We start from the raw sequence: 7,338 nt of genomic DNA on the forward strand, positions 1-7,338 counted from the left end.
CCAGCTGCAGCGCGCCAGCCGCAGCGGCCATTGGAAGGTGAACCAACGGCAAAGGAAAACCTTTCTCTTTGTCTCTCTCTCACACTGTCCACTCTGCCTGTCAAAAAAAAAAAAAAAGCCATTGTAATCCATAAGCTATACTTTGGAAATTTATATTCATTAAATAAAAGTTAAAAAAAAAAGAAGTCCATTGTTGGACATATGTATGAAAAGTATTTTCTATGGTGATGGAAAATGTTTTGATCTTTAAATCCCATGAAATCCAATCTAGGTATTCATCCTTTTAACAGCAATTTGTTTGGAATTATACAGAGAAGATTAGCATGACACCTGCACAAGGATGACACACAAATTCGTGAAGTGTTCCATATTTTTTGATTCCAATTCAATCCCATCAAGGTGGCATGTACCAATGCCATCTCACTAGTCAAAGTGATCAGTTTCAGTTCACAATTGATCCTAATGAAAGGATTAAGAGTCAAAGGGATCACATAAATAAGACTAATGTCTGCTAATACTAACTGAAAGAATTAAAAAGGAGAGAACGATCCAACAAGGGAAGCGGGATACACAGCAGACTTATAGAATGGCAAATGTCCTAAACAGCCCTCTGGCCTCAGAATCAGCCCTTAAGGCATTCAGATCTGGCTGAAGAGCCCATGAGAGTATTTTAGGCATGGAAAGCCAAGACATTCTGGCAAAAAAAAAAAAAAAAAAAAAAAAGGAGACCTAAATGAAAGATCTCTGTGAGTGAGATCCCAGTGGAAAGAATGGGCCATCAAAGAAGGAGGTACCTTTCTCTGAAGGGAGGAGTGAACCTCCACTTTGACTATGACCTTGTCTAAATAAGATCAGAGTTGGCGAACTCAAAATGCTTCCATAGCCTTGGCAACCCATGACAAGAGCCTTGGGTGATTACTGACGCCATAAACAAGAGTTTGAATTGTTAAGTTAACAACAGGAGTCACACTTACTCCCCATGTAGGATCTCTGTCCTTAATGTGTTGTACAATGTAAATTAATGCTATAACTAGTACTCAAACAGTACTTTATATTTTGTGTTTCTATGTGGGTGCAATCTGTTGAAATTGATCTTCTGTGTATAAAGATAATTGAAAATGAATCTTAATGTGAATGGAATGGGAGAGGGAGTGGGAGATGGGAGGGTTGCGGGTGGGAGGGAAGTTATAGGGGAGGGGAAAGCCACTGTAATCCAAAAGCTGTACTTTGGAAATTTATATTTATTAAATAAAAGTTTTAGAAAAACAGCAATTTGTTATAGAAAATATATTTAGATTATACTTCACAGATGTGACAATAATAGATGTACTTCTGTCTACCTACAAAATAAAACTCAAAATTTAAAAAAAAATGATTACCAGTCTATGACTTGTCTTTCATTTCCATCATAATATTTTTCAAAGAAAAAAAATTAAATTCACTACGTTTAATTGATAACATTTTTCTTTCATGACTTCTACATTCTTTGGTTAAGTTCTCTGACAGGGTTGAGGATCTCTCATGGCTCATGCTTTCTAAAACTTCCAAATCAAGGGGCTTCAATACTCATGTATTATTTATTGTTCAATAAATGTCCCAATGGACATCACTCATCAATCAGGTTGGGAATATGTGGCTCAAAAGCTAGGAATGTTACCATCATATATTTCCCTACACATGCAATAAGAGCAAACTGGGATAATTGTTTCCTTCTAGGCTTCTCCACGTGGGACACCCCTTCTACACAATGTATGTACTGAGACAACCCTCTTTCCTTGTGCAAAGCCCTGCTCATCCTTTAAGACTCAATTCACATGTGGATTATTATTTAAGATTCCTGCTTGTCTTGTATTTCCCAGTCTGTCAACAATATAACATTTAATTTTCATCTGCTTTGTGTATTTTCCTTGTTATATATGGTCATTAGATCTCCACTAAATTATAGTTCCTTGCAGGCACAAACTGGGATTTCCACTTCTTAAAATTTTCCTATGGCATCTAGTAGACTGCCTTGCACAACAGATACAACAGATGTAACAGTTTTGTCCTTGAATAAACAAGGAAGTGGAAGGAAGGGATAAGGAAGAAGAGATGTATAGGGCTATCATAAGGAAGGAGGTTTGTTTTCTTATTCTCACTGAGAATTATTTGGAATTGTCATAAAGTGGAATAGGTCCTCATGTTAAGGTGAGCTCTCTGTCACTAACTGTGCCCAAACAAAAGCTGAATGGCTCTTTCAAGGTTTATTAATTTTTCCTTTTTGCAGAATTTTAATAGAGAAAAGTTGGCATTGACTAAGCGGTCAGACCAGGCTAGATGACACATACATTTCCTCCCTATTGAACATTCACTGTCACTCACATGTTGACTACTCAGGCTTTTGATTATCCTAGACCTGTGTTGTCCATTTCTCTTTTACGTGTTTATTATTTTAAGCCTGATCTTCCTCAAACTGAATGTAGTTTCCCATCTTCTCCCTACTTGTTATCAAACATCTAACTTTCACTTGTGTCCTTCAGTTACTCAAAATGACAGACTATTTCATCAACATTTGAGGTATAAAGAAGCAAACACAAAGCAATAGCCATCAAGAAATAGCAATTATTTCATGATGCAATTATGCAATGAGAAAAGCTTTAATGCATCTCTACCTGGATCAGGAAACAATCCAAACTAGGGGCCTATATTATGATTGGTTTAGGTAAGTAGATATCACCTGATGGAGTTGTGATGGTAGAGGAAAATATTGATTCCAATTAGGCTAAACTTGAGCTCTGAAACTTTATGACTGACAGCATCCACTCATTTTGCTCCGAATGCTTACCAGAAGAAACCCTAGGCTGAAGGTTGATGTTAGCAAGTTATTTCTTGCTGGAGGGATGATGATAATTGCATAACTCTCAGGTTTTAGCAGACCTGAAAATTAACTCAAGGGACATCATAGGGAGTAAAACGGTAGGGTGTGAGTCCCAGAACTTGGAGATCTAGTCTTCATTCCCACAGATTCTTTCATTCAAAAGACACTTGTGTGGCAAGAACTTGGATGAGGAAGGGACTACGTGAGTATCTCTTGGGTGAGGGGCAGGGTGGGACTGGGGAGAACAATGGCCCTGGAGAGCATGGGTGTTGGGAGCTTCTGAGAAGCTTCTGCCAACGTTGGCCTCTCTCTACCTGCCGCCCTCCCAGAACCTTTTCCCCTGGCTTCCTTCTATATCCTCTTCCTAGTCCGCTTCTGTGGCTAGAAGGATGGAAGGTAATAAAGGAGAATAGAAGTGTAGGGAGAGGACACACACTGTGTGAAGTTGGATTGAGTAGGAGAAATGAAGTGGAGAAAGAGAAAGGCAATACTTTCTGGTCTGCTTCTGACACTCACCAGGAATGCAATCATGGGAAATCATTTCACTTATTTGGGCCATCTATGAAGTTTGGTTGAGGATCCCTGGAGAATTTGTGGTTGAGAGCCTCTGCCTTGCTGAGATTTATAATTATAATAGTATTTTTAGGTCTCTGTGGAACACTGTTATTAAAAGAGAAGTTTTAGTGCCAAAATTTCCAAATCTATACATAGTGCATTTATAATATGCATTTCCATAAACTTTCTGAAGACCCCTACACTGACTTGGATTCAAATGGTGCAATATTTTTGCATCAAAATAGATAAATCTTCTAATTCCATTTGCATGAACTTTTTGAAGTACTCTCATATCTACAAAGCTCAGCAGAAAAGAGACTGCTGAATCACCAAATCTCTAAGGATCGCAGACCCCTCCTACTTTTTTCCTGGGATCAGATTTGATGTCTCAGACCTTTCCTTCACTCACATCTAATTATTCTAGAGATTGGAGAACCTAGACTATTGGATTTCTGTAACATTTTGATTAAATGGATCAACACAATTCTTCCTTTAGGGTGAGAGAATGGAGTTAGGCAGGGGAAAGCAGTTTGATTATTTTAAATCACTCCTTTGATCATCACACACCAATGAGATTTACTCTCAAATCTTTGTTTGGGAAATGTTAGACTGGATCCAGGCTTCAGTAGGAAGGGAGTCAATGGTTCCCATACTTATGTTCATTCACTTGGGTTTCTTTCTGTAAAAGAGGAGAGCTTCCCAGAAATAGTCATTTTTCTTGATTGTTGCTAGGAAATAAACTCAGACACCATAGAATTTAATACAGATCAGGGAATGGAGAAAAATAGATGATACTCAACCTGATTTCCATTAGATGGAAAACTCTGACCCAAAATAATTGAATTAAGGGTAGCTCTCTTGCCACTTTAATAAAGTGAACAAGCATTAAAAGCTAATGTCAACTTCTTTTAGGATTTTGGCAGGCTCTGGCCTGCCAGACGAAACAAGAAAAAAAAAGCCTTTATATCATGATGATGGGGACCCAGTGACACCAAATGCAGGGCAGGCCCCTGGAGAAGTATGGCAATGGACTCTTTTCTAACACAGGCTCAGACTGTACTGCATCTCAAGTATAGTTTGTCTGCTGGGAATGTGCTTACTTCAGTAGGTTAACAAGAAAAGGAACCACTGGACCTTCAGGTTCTTTTGGTAGAAGAAACGAAAATGCAACTAGAAATGAAGGAGTTGAGTTCTCCATTACCCAAGGGACTGAAGTCCACACTCCCTGTCTTCCCTTTGCCCACTCTAAAACTGAAAGTAATGAGCTTCAGCTAGAACTTAAAGTTCTGTTCATAGACTCAGAACCTAAACCTAGAATACAGCCCACTGGGCAGAGAAAGAATCTAAAGGAGATAATAATCAGAGTTCCCTCAAAGAAGGGTATGGAGCTTGAGAGCAAGAGACTTAAGAGAAGGGGGTGATGAATCCCAAGTACAGAAGCTCAGGTTGGAGTAGGAGGAAAAGTACTCGGGGCATTCCCCCACCCACCCCCAAAAAGCCTCAGTCTCTAGGTTACTTTCTTTTTGAAGCTCAAAGCATAACGTAGTAGACAATGTTACTCAATAGAAACCAAACACAAGGTGAGAAGTACAATACTTTCTCAGGAAGTTCTGGCAGAATGACCATGTACATTGCACACAAGTGTGTTTAAGGAGAGTGGGAGGAAGATATTGAGAGGAAGCTTGATGGTAGGGGACTCTGGTAGGCTGGATAAAGCTTGCAAAAGATCTACAGGTCCTAGTCTCTTGAAGCTGTGAAATACTGTAAATGGCAAAAGGGACTTTGCAGATGTGATCAGATAAGAGACTCGAGATGGGGAGTTTATTTGTGATTCACTGGTGGGCACTAAATATAATCACGAATGCCCTTATATGAGCAAAGCAAAGGGAGACTCAACTACAAACGATTAGGCAGCAATGTGACTGTGGAAACAGAGATAAGAGTGATGTGGCCACCAATTTAGGAATGCTGGCAGCCACCAGAAGGTGGAAAGGGCAAGAAAATGGGTTCTTCCCTAAAACCTCAAGAAGAGCCAGCAGGGCTGGTCCTTGGACTTTAGCCCTGTGAAATTGATTCTGCACTTCTGATCTCCAGAATCATGAGAGAATAAATGTGCATTGTTTTAATCCACACAAATTCCCAAGTTTATGGTCATTTGTTATAGCACTTACAGAGAACCAGTATAGGAACCACGTGAATAAGGAAGAGAGAGAGCATTATAATTTATTAGCTGCCTTGAATAGGAAAACTTAGGCAAGAGATTCAACAGGTATGTAGACTACTTGAAGAGGATTTAGAAGACAGTGAAGGAGGTACTACTACAAGAACTGCCTCAAAGTGTGTAAGAGGTATTCAAAGAATTAAAATAGGTGTTGCTTTTTTAATTTACTTTTGCTATGTTTTGATAAAGAAACGTCCCCATTTTATCATGTTCTCAAGACTAGGAAAAATACACTCTGCAATGAACGTTTATTTCTGATTAACTGTCATTTCCTTGTAATCAGAGTGAACTCAGAGGTACCTGGAGCTTTTATTGGGAATGATAAAGGAATTTATGTGACATTTTGGACTTCCACTGGGGCAATCGGCCCCAGGAGGACATTTTCACCATGGTTCCAAATTACTGGAATGGTGATGGGAGAGGCTACCACCTTCGTTAGACATAAGTTGTCATCCTTTTGGATTACATCCATAAAGCTAAAAGAGTGGAATAGAAAGAGAACACATTAAGAAGAAACCACATTTGAGGATTCAGTATTTTTGTTGAAGAACTACACTTAGATGCCATTTTTCTGTTTGTTATTCTATTTGTTAAACTCTCTTCCATGCCAAACTAGATATTCGTTTTTAAACTCTGCATCTTGGATAGTCCCCTCTTCAGAAAGGAGCTCAGGTGTCCATAGCTTAGTTGAAGCCTTTGCCCAACTCTACTCTCAGAGACCAGATTCTTGTGAACTTCCCAGATCACAGCCTGCAACTTCTGGGGAATGAAAAATTCATGGGAAGCACTATGCCAAGGAGATGAAGGGAGAAAAGATAGGTTTTAGTCATGGTTAAAGCATGTCCCTTGAAATAATGTAAGCATGGTAAGATTTGGAAAGAAAGAAAAAATATGAGTCCACAAGGGTTGTTGTTAGGACTTATTTATAGGTTGGGCCACAGACCATCTCACTGCCTTAGAACATATGGCAAAGTTGTGAATAGTTTAAATTCATATGCTAAATTCATAAGCACTCATCAACAAGGTAGAAGGAAATAAAACATGGCATGGAGTGAAAGACATACAAACGTAAATGTCTTTTGGTAAGAAAGACAGCAAATGCACAATGTTCTTCACCTTCCTAAACACAGACCTCTGCGGAGGGGATTAAATGATGCTACAGAAGCGTTTATTCTCCTGGAAGATAGGTTTCATACTGGAGGACTGAACATATAAATTAGTGTCGAAACAGGTGATCAATATTCCCCCTACATATTTGGAGCCTATCAGCTCCTCTCCTTTAGTTCTTTATGTAGCATAAAATACAATTTTTTAAAAGTTTTATTTATGTACCTGAAAGTAAGAGTTACACAGAGAGAGAAGGAGAAGCAGAGGGAGAGAGAGAGAGGTCTTCCATCTGCTAGTTCACTCCCCAATTGGCCACAACGGCTGGAGCTGTGCTGATCCAAAGTCAGGAGCCAGGTGCTTCTTCCATGTCTCCCACATGGGTGCAGGGGCCCAAGGACTTGGGCCATCCTCTACTGTTTCTCCAGGCCATAGCAGAGAGCTGGATCAGAAGTGGAGCAGCCGGGACTTGAACCGTGCCCATAAGGGATGCTGGCATTGCAGGCAGTAGCTTTACCCACTTCACCACAGCACCAGCCCCATTAAATACAATATTATGATCTATAGTAGACCTAGTTTATATTATGTTAAAATATTACAC

General features: G+C 39.4%; 1 non-coding gene across 1 annotated transcript; it reads left to right on the forward strand.

The window, feature by feature from the left end:
• The first annotated feature begins 271 nt into the window (after positions 1 to 271).
• On the forward strand, positions 272 to 375 carry LOC127491875 (U6 spliceosomal RNA). The gene has a single exon (XR_007920808.1). It is a non-coding gene; the product is annotated as a U6 spliceosomal RNA (small nuclear RNA).
• Positions 376 to 7,338: the final 6,963 nt, after the last annotated feature.

The sequence above is a fragment of the Oryctolagus cuniculus genome, chromosome 3, assembly GCF_964237555.1.
Source record: "Oryctolagus cuniculus chromosome 3, mOryCun1.1, whole genome shotgun sequence".
NCBI classification, from domain to species: Eukaryota; Metazoa; Chordata; class Mammalia; order Lagomorpha; family Leporidae; genus Oryctolagus; species Oryctolagus cuniculus.